The sequence below is a fragment of the Vombatus ursinus genome, unplaced genomic scaffold (assembly GCF_900497805.2).
Source record: "Vombatus ursinus unplaced genomic scaffold, bare-nosed wombat genome assembly UNPS02014781.1, whole genome shotgun sequence".
Lineage (NCBI taxonomy): Eukaryota > Metazoa > Chordata > Mammalia > Diprotodontia > Vombatidae > Vombatus > Vombatus ursinus.
Genome location: NW_020954559.1, coordinates 22,464,292 through 22,483,529, shown reverse-complemented (window position 1 = coordinate 22,483,529; position 19,238 = coordinate 22,464,292). Strand labels below are relative to the sequence as shown.

General features: G+C 37.9%; 1 pseudogene; it reads right to left on the bottom strand.

The window, feature by feature from the left end:
• Positions 1 to 899: 899 nt before the first annotated feature.
• Positions 900 to 18,315, bottom strand: LOC114046169 (annotated as a pseudogene).
• Positions 18,316 to 19,238: the final 923 nt, after the last annotated feature.

Sequence of the window (19,238 nt, the reverse complement as noted above, 5' to 3'; positions counted from 1 at the left end):
CACCTCTACCTCTATAGATTGATATCAGTATCTTCATTGTCCAATTTATATTCCACAAATTTTTCCATGACCCCTTGTTTCCTACACAAATGTTTCATAGTAATTTTCCTGAATTTCTCCTATGCACTTCTCTCATTCCACTTAATATCTTATTTATGAACATGTTATTTCCCCCTACCCTCAAGCAATATCCTTGATAACAGGGCTTGATTTACTCTAACATTGAGCCACCAGCACCTGGCACACATCAGGAGCTCAATAAATGTTCAGTCAATAGTTAATAAATATCTAGTAAGTGCCAACTCTGTGCTAGGCACTGTGCTAAATGCTGAAGATATAAAAAAAGACCAAAAAAAAAAAAAAAAAAAACCAAAACAGCCTCTGCCTTTGAGAAGTTCTAATGAGGGAGACAACAAACAAATATATGTACAACCAAGCTATACAGAGGAAAAATAGGAAATAACTGAAAAAAGGAAAGTGCTAAAACTAAGAGGGATGGGGAAAGCTTTTTGTTGAAAATAGAATTTTAGTTGGGAATAAAGGAATCCAGTGAAGCTGGTAGGCAGAGATGAGGAAGGACAGTATTCCAGGCATGGGGAACATCCAGAGAAAATGCCAGGAGATGAGAGATAGAGTGTCTTGTTTGAGGAACAGCAAGGAGGCTAGTGTCACTAGATCAAAAAGTATGTGGCAAGGAGTAAGATATAAAAAGATTGGGAAGGTAGAAGATGACTAGTTTATACAGGGATTTTAATGCCAAAGAGAGTCAATTGTATTTTACTCTAGAGGTGATATGGTTTGACCTGTCCTTTAGGAAAACCACTTTATTATTTTTTTTCATAAGTCAAAGAGCTTTATTCCAATGTGGTAACTTGGGGTGGGGAGGAAGGGAGTTGCATTTAATCTTTCTCCTCGTCATGCCTGCCCCTCCCTGGACCTTCTTGGCATTGTCCACTTGACCCTGCCTGCCAGGCTGCCCGGTAGGGTAAACCAAGGGAGAAGTCGACGTGCATCTGGGAGTCTAGGCGCACGTGGGGATGGTCACCACCAGCTTTCGCAATCTGATGTGCCTCTGGCGGATGAGCATCCGCACTTGTTGCATGAACTTGGACAGACCAGCTTTCAGGCCCAGGATGTAGTCCAGCTTCAGCTTGCCGTCGTCCAGGACGCTGATGCGCACCAGCCTCCGGGGCAAGGCGTTGCCTTCAAACAGCCACCACGCGTCCTTGTGCTCCGGGTGAGCAGCTCCCGCGTGGCCCTGCAGATCTCCGTGGCCAGCGTGAACTTGACCCGCAATACTTCGCGCTTGTGGCGGAGTCCGTACTGGCCTATCAGCTTCAGCTCCTGGTCCAGGCGCGACTTTTCGACGGGCCACCGCGGGGTCACGTTCGTCTCCCTACACACCCAGCTCCTGGGGACCTGCACCTTGACCTAGCAGGACAGTCTGTTACGCGCCTCCTGCACGCTTCAGAACAGACCAGGAAAGCCGGAAAACCACTTTTGTGACTGAGTGGAGGATGAATTGAAGGCAGGGGAGATGAGGCCGACTGACCCACCACCAGGAAATTGCAAGTGCAAGGGGATAAGGGCCTGCATCAGAGTGGTGGCAGTATCAGAGGAGAGAAGGAGGTGTACTCGAGAAATGTTGCAATGATGAAATTGATATAAGTTGGCAACATATTGAATCTAGGGGAGGGGTATCAGTGGTAGGAGTTGAGAATGACTCCTAAATTGCAACCCTAAGGGACTGGGAGGATACTGTTGCTCTCCACAATAAGGGAAGATAAGAAGAGGGAGGGCTTAGGGAATAGATGAGTTCCGTTTCAGACATGTTGGGTTTAAGATGTCTAGTGTACATCCAGTTCAAATTGTCTGAAAGACAGTTGGAGATGTGAGATTAAAAATCAGGAGAGATGGATCAGGATAGTAGTTTCACGTCAATTAAAATATAATCAATGGTGTCAAAAGCTGCAGAGAGGTTAAGGAGAATAGGGATTTAGAAAAGGCCATTGAATTTGGCAACTAAGAGATTATTGACAACTTTGGAGAAAGCAGTTTTAGTGCAACGGTAAAGGAGTTTAGCCACAAAGGGCATAAAAGAGGTAAGATGATAGCTAGGATGAAAGCATAAAGTTTTTTTTTGTTTGTTTGTTAGTTTGTTTTTCAAGATAGGGGAAACATGGGTATGTTTAAAGGTAGTAAGGAGGGAGTAAAATAGGGAAAGATTGAAAATTAGTTGGCAGAGTGGGGTGATGGAGGGGGCAATCTGTTGAAGGAGGTAGGTTGCAATGGGATAGTTTCAGCAGGTAGAAGGGTTAGCCTTGGAAAGTAATTTATTGAATGGGATTTAGTCCACTGTTGGACAACAGTAACAAATCAGAAAGTTCTTATGCAGATTTGGGATCTACCACACTGTTAATTTTACACATAGATATTAGTTCTGCCAATTGAGCAGCATGAAATGCCCACTCCCACACACCTATGTGACAACTCTTCAAATATCTAAACGTAATTTTCACATCCCTCAAGTCTTTTCTTCTCCAGATTAAACATCCATCCCCAAATTCCTCAATCATTCCTTATTAAGTGACTCCTACCACTTTGGTCACTCTCCTCTGGGGCCTCTTTTATATTTCAATGGCGCCAGTAAAGTCTGGAAACTGATACGTCTGACTAGCCTAGAATACAGTGCAACTATTACCTCCCTTACCCTGAACCTTGTGTTTCCATTAGTCCAGCCTAAGTTTGCATAAATTTGTTTGTTTGTTTTCAACATAGTGCTATACTCTTGACTTACATTAAACTTGTGGTCAATGATCCCCCTCAGGCATTTATCTCATGAACTGCTGTCAAGCCAAGTCACCTTCAATCTGTACTTAAGTAATTTAAATTTTTGGAACCAAAAAGAGAAATTTAACCAATCCCTTTTGAATTTTTCTTGTTGGCTTTATTCCATTGCTGTAGTTAATGGAACTTCCTTCTAAGACCATTTCTTTCATACAGGATTTTAACTCTCTCATTTTAGTCTTATTAAAAAAAAATAAGCATTTTCCATTATCCAAATTATCAGTTAAGTATAGGGGCAAGGACAAAGCCCTGTGGCATATCATTAGGTAAACTCTGCCTCTAGATTACTACTAATCATCATTCACATGCATAAGTGTATTCAACTATTTTTTAATTCACCAAATAGTACAGATTACAGTTTGCTTTTCCCTGTATGGTCATAACAATATCACAAGAAACAATTAAATATGTTGCATAAATTAAAATATAGTGGATGTTATAGCGGATGGAGGAAAGAAAACTGGACCTCATGACAGGAAAATTTAATTCAAGTCCAGTCTACTATAAACTCTAAGAGAGGAAGGACTATCTTATTTTTTCCTTTGTAACTCCAGGGCCTAGGAGGCTTCTAGAACACTAACTCTGCTATGCCAAAATTGTGTGAGTAATGCCTAAAAGAAGTACAATTAAGGAATGTGGAGAGTTCTCAGCGGAAGGTCTCTCACCACAGAGGAAGTTTCTTGTTGCTATAAGCTCAAATCCAAACATCCTTAGAAAACAAATAAGACCCAAACACAATGAAAGGCAGAGCAGAGAGATAGAAATTCTCACTTTGGTAATCATAAAGAACATATCTGTTACTCAGCGTTTTTTCAACTGGAAGGGGTGGATAAACTACCAGTGAGTACCTTTCAAGGTTACCTGTGGGTTAAATGTATAGATGTATTTTTATATCTAGGCAGCTAGGTGGAAGAGGGGATAGAACTCTGAGCTTGAAATCAAGAAGACTTGAGTTCATTTCTGATCTTAGACATTTACTAGCTGTATGAACCTGGGCAAATTATTTAATCTTTGTCTGCCTCAGTTTCCCTAACTGTAAAACAAGGAAAATAATAGCACCTACCTCCTAAGGTGGTTGTGAGGATCAAGGATCAATATTTGTAAGTCATTTAGCACAGTGCCTGACACATAGTAAATGTTTAATAAATGCTTGTTTCCTGTGTACATATTGTTTTCCTGTTGTAGGATATAAGTAGGATGATTTCATTTTTTTTTTATTCCCAGTGCCAAACACAGTGCAAGGCACATAATAGGCACTCTATGTATGTTTTTAAAATTGAATTAAATTAAATGATTCAAAATGCAATCATGCCTTTATGTTACTTACAAATTGATAAAAGAAAAGAACATGTTTACTAATAAGGTAAACATCATCCACTACATTTACTATTTTGCAGCTACTTTAGCTTCCTTTACAATGACACCAGTGTGTGTGCTTGTGTGTATACATGGACACAAACATGCATACCACAATGTATTTATATAGGTACTACATATATACATATATATACATATACTACATATATACATAAATAGGTACTACATATATACATAACCAATATATATCTATTATATATACATATATACACATATGTATATGTTTTTTTTGCTTCATTTTCCCCTGTTCATTAGTAGTATTCCCATAGTCCTTTGTATTTTTTCCACAAGTCATTCATAGCCATACTTTTCTCTTTTCCTACTTTATATGGTTTTAGTCTAGGATCTGGCTTGAATTACTGAACCCCCATACCTCCTTACTCCTCTCCTGATTACCTACGTCACTTTTAAAAAAAATATCATTATGAAATGGCATCTCTCCTTAAGATCTCGTGGCAACTCCTATTATTTAATGGGTCAAGTCCAAGCTCCTACCATTGAATCTCAAAGTTTCAATGTTTCCTGGACAGCTTCAATCTTGTTTCTGGGGCCACTTTTACTTCTCATCCCAGAAACAAATATTTAAATCTCACTTTTGTACCTCTCCCACTCTAGACTTGGAAGCATCTCCACAATTGCTACATATTTCTATATCATCTTTCTCAGGTCCTTCCTCTAATTTCTCCTAATCCCAAAGCCCTCTCTCCAAAGGCATTGGATGGCAACCTTCAATTGAATAAAAAGTTTCAGAAATTGTCACCTGATGATTTTGAAAACATTGTTTTCTAATTTTATATCTGATTTTTAAAATTAAAATCATTGAGAATTTTAACTTTTCCTCCTGTTTTATTTTGTTTACACACATACATACACACATATTCTGATAGACCTAATTGGTATGCTTTCAGATAAATCAAATGGAATAAATGGTGAAAGGTAATTTTAAAATATTTAAATGGTATTTTATTGATAGCTTTTGTTTTTGTATATCCCATGTAAAAACGAAGATCCTTTAAAAACTGAATAAAATTAATAAGTCATAGGTGTAAAGGCATCTTTAATGTTTAGAATAAAACTTTGTTCATTGTTAAGAGAACATTTTCAAATGGAAAAATTAAAATAATGACTTGTCTGTCATGGTTGTATGATTTTTATTCTTGCATCAGGAGATTGTGCGAGATGGAAGAACGACTGATGTTGCTGTGTGCAACTGCTTTTCAGGAAAAAAAAAATTGGAGCCAGCATATTTCCTAAAAGAAATCAAGAGTTACTTATTAAACATAGGAAGTTCCTGCATCCCTAAAATAAGCTGAAAAAGCCAGGAGAAAGAAAGAGATATTGAAAGATGCTGACTTGACAAGAGATGAATGCATTTTTTGCTTAAATGAATGGTCAAAATGTGAAATTAAGAAAAAAAATCAGAATCCTGTATTTCTGTGTTTATAATTTTCCCATTAGTTATCGGGATGCTGTCTTTATTTTGCAAAAATTTTGCATCAGCTTTCTCCCATATACTTTCATTTCCATATAGATGTTATTTAATATAATAAATTTTCCATAGTAAATGAACTTTTGAAAGAATTTTTGTTAGAATGTGTAAGTAAAGTAACATTTTTGTTTTTTTTTTAACATTTGTCTTCTGATTCATGGTATCCTATTATATTGTCTCTTATTAGCTCTTACTTATGTACACATTTTATGCTATATTCATTTTTAATTGTTTGAACACTGCTTTTCAAGTATTCTAATGTCTCTATTATTTCTTTGTTCTCTTCAGTTAGGTTGTCCCTTTTTTCACCACAATGATCTTGTCTTATGGGATGATATGTGATGCTAGGGATATATTTTCACTAGTCTTGGCTCTTAAGGTAGTCACTTCATTGCAACTTTCCATTTTGTCTGTTATTTTAATGACAGTCCCCAGTGGGTTGTCAATTTTATATGAGTTCGATGCCTTTAACCTATCTAAACAAGCAAAAGGAAATTTCAATGGATATGAGTAAAGATGCAAATGTCACCAAATTTGGAAGACTGAAGATAACAATAACATGAAACTGCCAATGTTTCTCCTACCTCTTTGCCTTTGCCTTTATTACTTTTTTTTTTGCCTGGAAGGCCCTTCTTCCAATTTCTATCCATTAAATTCCTGTGTATTTTTGAAATCCAACTCAAGTTTAAATACCTGCATGATCACCATCCAGAAATACTGTGTTGTAGCAGAACAAAAGCTCAACTTGATGTCAAGGACACATGAGTTCAAACCCCACCCTTTATAATTCCCAGCTATTGATGAGATGGAGTGAAGGCCAGCTACAAAATGGAATTGGTTTGAAGTGGGAATCAAGAGAATTGTTGTGGGAATCAAATAGCCATGGAAGTCACCTCCATTAACATCAATTTCCTTACCTGTATGTAGCATCTGTCCTTAGATTAATTACTCTTTCCTAACCCTCCCTTCTACTAGAGGGCTGAATCCTCAAAGTTCTGGGGCTACACAATGTTTAGGGGTACCCCAGAGGTGTTGGTGGGCTATTTTTCTTATTCAATAGTTTAAAGCCTCCAGTGGTATGCTCACTCTCCTACCTTATTTATAAGTTAATATCAGAAAGCCAGGTCTAATTCTTTTTTTTTTTTTTAAGAAACAGATATTTGCTACTTGTTTGGATTATCTTGTACAAAACTCTGTGGTACAAAACAAAAGTCTGAGAAAAACCAGCCCACTGGTACTTATAGTGTCCAGGGCTCAAGCATATGTTGCACACCCATTCAGTGAATAGGCCTCTTTAAGAAGTGAGTCAAGGGATGGCCCCTTTAATAAAAAAAAAAAAAAATGAAACTGGGAGGAGAAGACCCTGAGGGTTGCTGGTCAAAAGAGAAACAGTTACTATTTACATTCACTCTGAGCCAGGAGGGCCCAAAAAATAACCTTTAAATGATGCTTGGGCAGGGACCTATTGCTGTTTAGCCTATTCCTGAATGAGTGTTACCTCACTCAAAGTGAGAACCTGAAAAGAGGTTAGCTTAAAAGGGCCAGGGTTTCCCATTTTGACCTGGGCCATCTCCAGTCTTCCTGATGAATATCTGGCCACTAGACCCAGATGGCTCTGGAGGAGAAAGTGAGGCTAGTGACCTTGCACAGCCCTCCTTCTCTCAAATCAAAGTCATGCCATCATTTCCCTGATGTCGTGGTACTCTTTGAGAAGGAAGGATAAACACAACCTATGAGTAGTCCCAGCTGCCAAAACAGGGACCCAGATGTCCAGTTCCAGCTGGGTAACTCAGCTCGTCGTCCCTTCTCCCCTTTCCGTCTCCCCTCTCCCCTCTGTTCTTTCTGGGGTTTACTGGCTAGATTTCTGTCTCAAATACCAAGCCTTAAATCCAGTTCACTCTGGAGCTCATAGATTGGACAATAGTTCCCTGCCCAAGCACCACTTAATGGTTATTTTTTGGGCCCTCCTGGCTCAGAGTGAATGTAAATAGTAGCTGTTTCTGTTTTGGTTGGCAGCCTTGAGGGTCCTTCCCCTCCCAGTTTCTTTCTTTCTTTTTTTTTTTCTTATTAACGGGGCCATCCTTTGACTCACTTCTTAAAAGAGGTCTATTCACTGAATGGGCATTACCTCACTTGAAGTAAAAACCTGAAAAGACCTTAGCTTAAAAGGGCCAGGGTCTCCCCTTGTGACCTGGGCCATCTCCAGTCTTCCTAATGAATATCTGGCCACTGGACCCAGATGACTCTGGAGGAGAAAGTGAGGCAGGTGACCTTGCATAGACCTCCCTCTCTCAAATCAAAGTCATGCCATCATCTCCCTGATGTCACAGTCCTCTTCTAGAAGGAAGAACAAACACAACAACAGTAACATGTTACACAAGGATAGACCTGGATGTCTTTCTGTAGGGGTACTTTGGTATGGTGTATCTTTGATACATTGATACCTTTTAATCTATTTTTCCTCATTAAGTCCAATTTGTTCTCACCTTCTGATGCAGATAGTTCTGACAGCCACTGATGTGCATTGGAAACAGCCTGGAGGCTTATGAGAAAGTCAAAATCCTTCAGACTTATGGAATTTCAGCCAAAAGAATCAACAGAGTTAATATTTGTAAATTGCTTAGCACAATTCCTAGTACATAGGCAGTTAATAAATGCTTGTTCCTTTCTCCCTGAATACATTTCCTGTGCAATGTCACTCTAATATATCCAGTGGCATTCAAAGACATCTTTATATCCTTTTTCTACTTGGTCTGAAGTTTATGATTTATTTATTCAATGGAGAAATATGTTCACCTGGTTAAGTCATCAGGGTATAGCATCTTGATACTATAAGTGGAGTAAAGTAATCATCTTGGCTGAACCCCCCCCCCCCATACTTTCCCCTCAGTTTTAATAATTGTAAATATCGAGCAAATGTACTGCAATGTATTTGGCAAAGTACATAGTCCCAAATCTTGTATAGCCCTTAAGTCATTTGGGCAAGGTTTTACATTGTCCTTTTTAAAAAAGATACTCTCTTGCCACTTGTATTAAGAAAACTCAAGAAAAGTTGGTGTGAAAATTCATAATAAAAATCTGTTAAGTTGTTGTTGTTGTGTCATTCTGCCATTTCCAACTCTTCATGATCCCATGGACCATAGCATACCAGTAAAGTCCATGGGGTCTTCCTGGCAAGGATGCTGGAGTGTCCTTCTCCAGTGGATTAAGGCAAGCAAAAGTTAAGTGACATGTCCAGGGTCTTTGGTTTTAGTAAGTGTCTGGGCTCAGGTCTCCTTGACACCTAGGGCAGCTAAGTGACTCAGTGGACAGAGTGCCAGCCCTGAAGTCAGGAGGACCTGTGTTCAAATCTAGCCTTAGGCATTTAATAAGTGTGTGACCCTAGGCAAGTCACTTAACCCTACTTTCCTCAATTTCATCGTCTGCAAAATAAGCTGGAGAAGAAATGGCAAATCACTTCAGTATCTTTCCCAAGAAAATCCCAAATTTAGACATAACTGAAAAACAACTAAACAGCAATTACATAGTGCTTTAAGGTTTGCCAAGCACTTTACAATATTTTGGAACCAGCTAGGTAGCTCAGTGGATTGAACTCTAGGTCTGGAGTCAGGAAGGCCTGAGTTCAAATCTAACCTCAGACACTTACTAGTTGTGTGACACTGGGCAAGTCACTTAAAACTGTTTGCCTCAGTTTCCTCATCTATAGAATGAATGGGAAAAGGAAATGGCAAACCACTCAGATATTTGCCAAGAAGACTCCAACTGAGATCACCAAAAGTCATAAACCACTAATCGACTAAACAGCAATTCCTTGACTTTAAGGTCACCACACCAAGGGATAGAATTTGGTTAGGTACAAAGAGTAAGGAACATATTTGCTATGTGGTGGGATAATACAAATAAAATGTATAATGATAATATTATGTAGGGGAGTAGCAGGAAATAAATCTAAAAAGAACACTTCGGTCGACTTGGTCGTGGAAGTTTATGAAATTGATCGGCTAGGTTTGCAATATTAAGGGCTACTATAATGCCCAACTTTCATCCTGCTTCATTTTGGAATAAAAGTGTTAAGCTATTTATACTATTCAATTCGATAAGAACGCTGGATCTAGTGTCAGGAAGAGCTGAGTTCAAATGGGGCCTCAAATATTTACCAGCTTTGTGACCATGGACGTGTCACTTAAATTCTCTAACCCTAATTCCTCATCTATAAAATGGGGATAATAATAGCCCTTATGTTTTAGGCTATTCTGAAGATAAAATGAGATAATATTTGTAAAACGTTTTGCAAACCTTCAAACACTATATAAATGATAAGTGTTATTATTATTACCAGTTTGTTTATAATTTGTCATTATTATTATCATTGTCATTTTTATTATTACAATATTAGTGAATATAACCAATGGATTCAACTAAAAATCTAGTTGGACTAGTCCTTAGAGATCATTTAGTCCAATCCCCTAATTTTTCCCATATGGAAACTGACACATAAAATGACATATCCCTGGACTTTCCAATATTCTAATGTATTGGTGTCAAACTAAAATAAAATGAATCCCTGTCAGTCGTATATTGACTTAGAAAAATACAAATAAATATTATTTATGTTTTATTTTATTTTTACTTATTGTGTTAAACCTTTCCCAATTATATTTTAATATGGCCCACGTCTTACTCAAGAGTTTTTTGCCATGCAGCAGTCAACGAGTTTGACACCTCTGTTCTAATAGATCTGTGGTTGTAATGATATCGCTGTTCCCTCCCAGTACACAGATTGCAGGAGTGTGTGTATGTGTGTTTATGTACATAACTACCAAACCTGCGTGATTCTTGTCCATGTCCCACTTGTCTTGTACTGTAAGGATACCAGTGTAGTATATCCATTATCCTTTCCTCTAATCACAAGACAAGCCCATTTTCTTCACATAGGTCATAACAGTAGTTCCAGGTTTCAAACTCAGTGCCCCTACCTCCAAATACAGCTCAATGCACTCTGCTTTATTGCCTCTTTCTAGACTTATTTTCAGGTTTCATTCAGAATATGAGCTTTATCCCATAGACAATAGAAAGTGAGGTTTTTTTCAGGAGGGTAGTGACTTAATAAAAGTAGAGAATTAGTCACAGAAGGGTTGTGTGGAGGATGAACAGGAGAGCAAGGAAGCAGGAAAACCAGTCAAGAGACTATTGTAATAGCAAAGTGGTGTGACAGCTCTTTCTACATTAGAGGAAGAAAAGTGGAATAATAAAGTGATTTTTAAAAAAAGCAAGCAGATAGAAGGAGAAAAGGAAGAAAAACACATAGTAAGATCTTTGAATAATCCACAAATTGAATAATCAGTACTTGAGTAACGGGAGTTGACTCTGTTCTAAGTAACCAGCTATTTAGAATGACAGAAGAGAAAATTGGATAAAGCAAATTTGTAGTGTGTGCATGTGTGTGTGCACACATGTGCTCATGTATAGGACTGTGTGTGTACTTTTGAATGGTATGGCATTCCTATCTTGTGGCCGGGTGTAAAAGGCAGAACCTGAAACTAACTCCACAGATACTATTTTCTTTGGCGTAACACTTCCATGACAAACAAAATCCTAGTAATGCAAACCTCAATCTGCGAAGGTCACAAATTTCACATAAAATCAATTATAACAAAGTGTTCTTGTCTACAACCAGCTTTTAGTCATTGCCTTTTTCTCTGGTAACTACAAATAGAAGTTGAATAAGTGTTTGCTTGACATTCTTGCAGCAGCAAAGCAGTTAAAGGCCTAGAGTATTTGGATCATCAGTAAAAAGGCCTGTCCACTAGCTTATAGTTAGTGTGGCTATTTTATCACCCATTTGGGCCTTTTTCCAACTGTGAAAAAAGGTATATGGCATTTCATTATGTTAATGGGGCATGAGAGACACAAATAAAAAAGCGCTTGGTTCATACTGGGTACCCGTGAGAGGTGAATATTTTTAAATATCTGTAGGTGGTTCACTAACACAGGTAATTGAGTTCCGACATATTTCTCCTTTGAGCATTTCCACAGGGGTGTTCAGGAGTCTTGTAGGTGAGGGGGTGGGGTATGAATAAGAGAAGAATCCTTTTAAGGAAATACTGCATCCTAAGCTTGATCCTTCAAGGAATATTTTCTTAAGCTTTAATGCTGCCTTTTATGGCAATACTTTTTTCCTCAGAAAGGAGAAATCCCCATTTTTAGAGACACTGCCAGCAAAGGCCCCAATGCTGCTGTTTGAGTTAAGTGTGGAACAGAGGTATTTTGCAAAGGAACAGAGGACTTCTTACAGATGGTGCAAACGGTGATGGTGTGGGCATCGCCATTGCATGCATTGTGGGGGGAAATAGCTCCCTTGGTAATTATAAACATGTGTGAATTATTAACCTTCCATTCAGAAGGAGATTTTCTTCTGTCTTTTTTTGAGCTTCATGCCCAGCCTTGTAAGATTATTTTATTTGTTCTACAGTATAAGTAGAGTTGGTAACCAGGGAAGCAATTACGCCCTATTTTTTTTTTTAATTTAATAATTCTCTTAGTTCCATGGGACATTGTTTTACAAAATTTTCCTGGGATCTTTTCATTGTTAGGAAAGATGCAGCATATATATGTGTGCTTTTATACTTGTATTAAAAAATATATATATATATAACATAAACATACACATGCATATACATAAATATATACAGATACATTATATATGCAGACACAAAATCTCAGAAGAACTAGAAATTATTATCATCCAGAGCATAATGGATATATTGTGGATATAGCATATTTGTTTGTATTCATATATATTTTGGTAGATGGGCATCCATATCTGTGATGATTTCATGGATCTGAGGATCTTCCAGTGTGGAAATTGCCTCTTCTTATCTAGACCTTTTATGTGATGTACCTTTGGAGAAAGTTACACAGAACAGCGTGAGGTTAACTCATTTGCCCAAGGTCAAAGAAGTAGTATGTATCAAAAGTAGAATTTAAATCTAGGTCTTCCTGACTCAAAGACTGACCCTCTCTTTACTGGCCCCCAATCATCTCTCATACATATATAACATAGACATGTATGTATGTGTATTTGTATATATATGTGTGTGTGTGTAAATTCCATAATGCAGTTCTCTTTGAGCAAACCCCATCTCTATCTTAGTAGATAGTCCTTAGTGACTATTGCCAACAGGCAATCATGACGTCGCAAGACTTATGTGAAAACCAGGTTTATGGAATCCAAAGGATTCGTAGTCCTTACAGAAGTTTGTATTTTTATGACAGTCCAACAAAAGAAGGAGGATAAAACAAGAAGGGGCATGGCATGGGAGGGGATGGCAAAAGCCACATTCTTTTCTGTTAGGAACCACCAGAGGTTCCTAAACTTATTTGGCCTACTGCTGCCTTTAAAAAAAAAAAATTACTCACCACCCCCTTGGAAATCTACTTTCTTTAACCCCTTAATGTTTTTTTTTTAATTTGTGTCATTTCAAAAAAATTTTTTTTGAATTATGAATCTTAAATTTAATGATTTATTGTAAATTTTTGTTTTTTTCTGCATTGACATTTTGATGATGCAATATCATGTTTTGTAACTGTATAGTATCATACTGTAAACAAGTTATTACAGGCCTATATTCCTGCCGATGCATGCTGGACTTCCTGACAATGCATGACATGCTTGCCTGCCAACACCAGCTTGTTAAGATCTGTCGACGTACTTGACCACTGATTGGTTATAATTTGCATTTTGTGTGTTTATTTGGAAAATAACGTAACCACCACAACTTTAACTCTGTTACACAATAGATGAAACAGGTACAAATGGTTTTTCAAAATTTTCTTATCTTCTGTTCTTTCCTTATGCTTCCACTGCCCCCTTATTTTTATTCAACACCCCCCAATTGCACCCAAGGCTATTACCGCCCCCGCATGTTTACAGTGCCCTTCAGGGGGCAGTATCACCCACTTTGGGAACCTATGCACTCGACTACAAAGATAGGAGGGTTTGCTTATCTGCAAAGGAGCCTAACTGCACAAGCACTATCCCAGCCTAGCATACATTGGTTGGGGCCTGTCTTGCTTCCAAGGACACACAAAGTATCCAGCTCGGGGTACAGCAACAAATTATGTCAGCTCAGGGGGCGCTTTGTCCTTGACACATTCAGGGCTTCCTGCATGCTCTGGGTCCAGTGTTTCTGGAAAATCTGGCAACTCAAAAAGACAAGCTCATGGTACCCCTTAACAGCCCTTAATATTATGGATGAAAAATGTATTGCCCTTCGGCCATACTAGGTGTCTCAGAACTTACTAGTTCTGAGCTAGTTTGATCCTTAGACAACAGACACTTGGACTATCCTTGGGTGTATGCTTGAAACCATTTCATCTTGGTACAACCCACCAGACAATATACTCTGTTTTAATTATCACAAATTGAGCTGTGATTTTATCAATATAGGTATTCTCTCCAGTGATAAAGAAAGTAATCCATCCATTGCTGCCCATCCAGTGCATCTCTTATCTATATCTTACCCTCTTTGCAGTGCCCGGGGGGGGAGGGGGGAATCTAAGGTACTAATCCCTTTTCTTGATAGTATAAGAATATCAATGCAGGCAAGTCCATCCTTTGATTCTTGCGTCATGGCCAGCTATCTCCTTTTTTTCCTCTCATACATTCCATTGATGGCATCTTTTACTCTATTCATCCTTTGTAATTCTTTGCTTGTAATATCCTGAAGTCTAGACGTATCTACCACTGTCTCTCTCCCTTGCCCTCTGGGTGACATGTATTTTTAACTCTTCAATGACTAGTGTTCCTTTATTCTCTATTGTCATAACATTTGAGAACCTAGATTCACTTCCACTTCAAGTTGATACATCAATATGACATTAGTGGGGGATATATGTACATATACATACATGTGTACATATGTATATATATTTACATATAGGTTATTTTCCCACCATATTCTAGTCCTGGTCAAACAATATATGTATGCTGGTATTCAATCCTGAGTGCTACAGTTTTGTCTAGGGAGATTGAGGTTTTTGACCTGCCAAAATTATTATAGCAAACACTCAGGCTTTGCTGATGACAGTAATATGTATTAAAGACAAGAATGAAGCTAGATCAGTCATGGTCTGTTTAGTTTACCTTTTGTTTTCATCCAAATTCATTTTCATGCTAAACCAGAGAGGACCTTGGAAATATCTGATCTTAACTTCAATATTTTTCTTTATCATAGAGGTTTGATCTGTTCCTAGATATAGGACTCAACAAAACTTAATCTTAACCCTAGAACATTCTCCCTTTTGTTAATTGGGTGTGTGGTGCTTGTGACTAAGGAATTATTACTCTGCCATTATTGGGGAAAGGTTCTAGACACTAGACCTTACCAGACTTCAACTGAGATATCTTGGGTGTTTCAGAAGGCATGAGGCTATATCTCAGGAGTAGGGAACAGCACCCAACAGAGTTTACATAATGACATAACCAGAAATAGTTCAGAAATGTGAGATAGGAGTTGTCCTTTGATATATGTGACCTGGCCACACATTCCCTTTATGCATGTTATCCATGAGTGTATACTTACTCCTGATGTTGTATATATTTGTAAGACTATATCATCTAAATTTATGGGGTGAATATGCTTTTGTATTTTTTTCTTGCTATGCTATTCATTAGATATCTTTTCTTTACGACCTCTAGTTGAAAAGAGAAAAAGTAAATATGTCAACAGGGCTCATAAGCCAACTGTGGGGTAGATATTCTGGGACCCTCACAAAGGATAAGGGTCTAGCCCAGGTGCTATATTAGCAGAGTACTTACCAATTAGAGAAACACTTAGAGGAGGGTGACCAGCATGGTTAGAGTTCTGAAAGTCATCTCATATAGGGAATATTTAAAGCATCTGTGGATATTTAACCTGGAAAATAAAAGACAGGATTAATATAATAGCTTGTCATTTAGTCATTTTTTTAAGTCATGTCAGACTCTTCATGACCCTATATGGGGTTTTCTTGGAAGAGATACTAGAGTGGTTTGCCATTTCCTTCTCCAGCTTATTTTACAGATGAGGGAACTGAGGCAAATTAGGTTAAGTGACTTCCCCAGTGTCACAGAGCTTGTAAAGATTTGAGGTCAAATTTGAAATCCTGAAGATAAGTCTTCCTGATTCTAGGCCCAATGGTCTATCCATCGCACCATCTAGCTGCCCCAACAAGAACCTTAAAAATAATCTAGTCCAATCCCTTTATGTTATAAAAGAGGGAACTGAGGCCTGGAGAAATGAAATTACTTTCCTCAGGTAAATAACAGAGCCAGGATTGGAACCTATGGCTTCTGATGTCAAATTTATAATTTTTTCTTCTACATCATAACTCACATGGTATTCAGAAGAAGCAATACAAGGACAGTCTCAAGGTCTCTCTTAAGAACTTTGGAATTGATTGTGTGACATGGGAGACACTGGCACATGAGTGCTCAGCATGGTGTGCCTACATTAGAGAAGGTGCATTGCTCTATGAGGAAAACATAATTGAAATAGCTTAAAAGAAACACAAGATGTACAAATTTAGAGAATCCCCCCCAAATGTTCACATGGGCTATTTGTGCCCTACCAGTGATAGAACATTCTGAGCTCGTATCGGTCTGATCAGCCATAGTTGGACACTCTGAAACTTGACTCTAGTATATAATGTCATTTTGGTCTTTAAGAATAAAGGATAACAACAAATTCCTGTTTCAAGAGCTGCAATTTGAAAGAAGGAAAAAAAAAAGTCATAATTGTATGGGTTTAACCCATTCCAGTGAGTAGAAGTGGGAGTTAGGGGTGCTAATTAAAGAGGTAGATTTCAGTTTAAGATAAAAAGTTCTTAAAATTAAAGACATCTGGAAGTGGTATAGGCTGCATCCTAAGGTAGTGAGATTCCCGTTACTGGAGATATTCAAGCAAATACTGGATGACTATGTGTAGGAGATATATTACTAGGGATAAGAATTAGTTCAACTGATTAACCCCTAAGACCCTTTCCAATTTTGAGATTCTACAATCTATACAAAATTAAATGATTTTAAAGGCTTTTTGTTTGTTTTGTCCTTGGATACTGCACAATATTTGTGTGAGGTATGATTGCATTTGAAAAACACAGGGATGTTCTATTTTAGTTTAAATTATTTTTATATGAGCACAGTGTTGGTCTCTCTGTTCAATGACCCCACCCAAAACTGTGCTTAATAATATAGACTCTGGTCTATATATTTGAGCAAAATATTTCATTTAACTGCATGGCAAAGAGAGAGAGACTTTTTTTTTTTAAATAAAACATGTTTATTCACATCAGTATTCAGGGATTAAAATCAGGAAACTCTTGTAGGCCTTTAGCTGTTATACTCCCTCTCCCTTTCCCTCTCCCTTTTTGAGCATCATAAGGAGTTGAAAATTATGCACTAATATACGCAGAGAAGAAAAGGATCCAAGAATAATTCAATGCCTTATTTCTTTCTCCTTTTTTTTAAAGAACAAAACCCGACCCAAACCAGAAAGAAACATGAATCTTTGCCAAAGCCCTTGATTCTGCTGCTCCTGCTTCATTCCTGAAAGGGATGTTACCAAGGGCATCACAGTTCCTGCCTCTTGGACCTCAGTCTCAGTCTGTCTCCGAGGTCTTGGATCATGAAACAAGAAGCCTGTGCAATAAGGTTCATCATCTTAGCACATGAAAAAAATTATCTCAGTCTCTCCAAAACAGAAGGTTACATTCAATATGTTTGTGCAAGGGAAGTCACGAACAAAAAGACATCTGTTTAGGCTGAGCACAATAAGGAAGTAGTTCAAGAGCTGCCGAATTATCTTTCTCATTACAGGGCATCTTCACGTAAATTTCCTTGCCAGGTAGTTTGCAAAAAAGTTGATGAAGCCCGATGGGCGAATACCAATTTCGTGTGACTTAGCTGGGGGAGCCACAGCCTTCCACTTTCCATATGCTGAAGAAAATCACACTGGCATGAAGACATCTAAAAAAAAAATAGAGCACTTTGGATACCTTGGAGCAATGAAATGAGTTGGGTGCCTTTAAGAATCAGGCAGTAGCAGAGGTTTTCCTCTACTATCTGAATTTGCTCTTCTCCAAGACCCTGTTCCTTCATCTGTACATACCATAAGCTAGGATCATTGAAAGGGTTAATATACTCTTTAATCCATTGGTATTGGGGTTGTTGCTGTTGTTGTTGTGTGTATTTTAAGGAAACAGAAAAAAAAAAGTTACCATATGCAATCCTAGTTCAACTGAGAGTACTCACTTTTTTTTTTTTAAAGTAGAGTGCCACAATCCTAATTTAGGTCCAGAAGCACATGTTCTTGCCCCCTAGCCTCTCGTTTTCTTCATTGTGAGAGGCGATGTTCTTTGATAGACTAATTGTGCTCAGGACCCTCAGTAGGTGTTGAGAGAGCAGCTGTTCTCTGTTCTCTCTGGTGATGGCAATGGCCCACCAGCATACTGAGGGTGCTGCTGGGGCTGCTGTTGTTGATCGAGCTACTTCCTGAAGCAGTTGGCAAGCAGTGCCCAGTCAGCAGGGAGTGGTGAGGGTGGAAGGGGACCCAATCAGGCATGCTGCAATTTCTATCTGATTGATGAATACATGAGTGTGGAAACAACCCATTAAAAGTGGGCCTGTGACAGAGAAGCAGTTTGCCTGCCTTTCCTCTCTTCTAGCTACCTCTTTAGCATGACTGTAAGAGTTTAAAAATTATTTTTGTGAAAGAGAGGAATAAGTGTTTTTAACGATTTCATCAGTTTGAAAGAAAAATGCAAATATAGTGGATTTTTATAACAAGGAAACTAAATAAAAGGAAGAGCAGGTTTAAATTCTCTGAGAAAAATGAATTGGGAATCATCAATTAGACTGAAAATGTTAATAGTGTTGACATTTGCTTATCTCCACATACCCTTAACCCTCAACTTCTTGCATATAGAAAAAAATAATTCTATTGACTCAAAATTTACTTGCAAAAAGTGGAATAACTCCTTTTGGTTAAAAAGTAACAGACATTAAAATATTTCTTCTTAACTATAGTTACAGTTTCATTTTTCTAATTCAGTGCAGAAAATAATAGTAATAATTTTCTTTTCTTTCTTTTTTTTTTTTGATTACTGCAGCTGTTACTCCTTATTTGACTGTGGCAAAGAGTACTCCCTTGATCATCATCCTTAAATCCATACAAAACCAATTTTATTTATGTATTTATTTTTTTTTTTGACTTAGACTGTAGCAAATATTTGAAATTTGCTTTTCCCAATTTCACCTTCCCAGCAGTATGTTTGGTATCATTTATCTCTGGATAGAAGAATCCATCCTGATATTGATTATGCTGCGTTAGATTTTTAGATTCCTCTGTAAATGTGTAAAGCCTTTAAACATCGACAATTCCCAGCGGCTTAACAGAATCATCCCTTCTCTGACCACATAATTGTTAAATTGTGCATGTAAAATGGCTCCGGGATATTCTGTCCCCTTTCCAGCAGGTTATCAGGG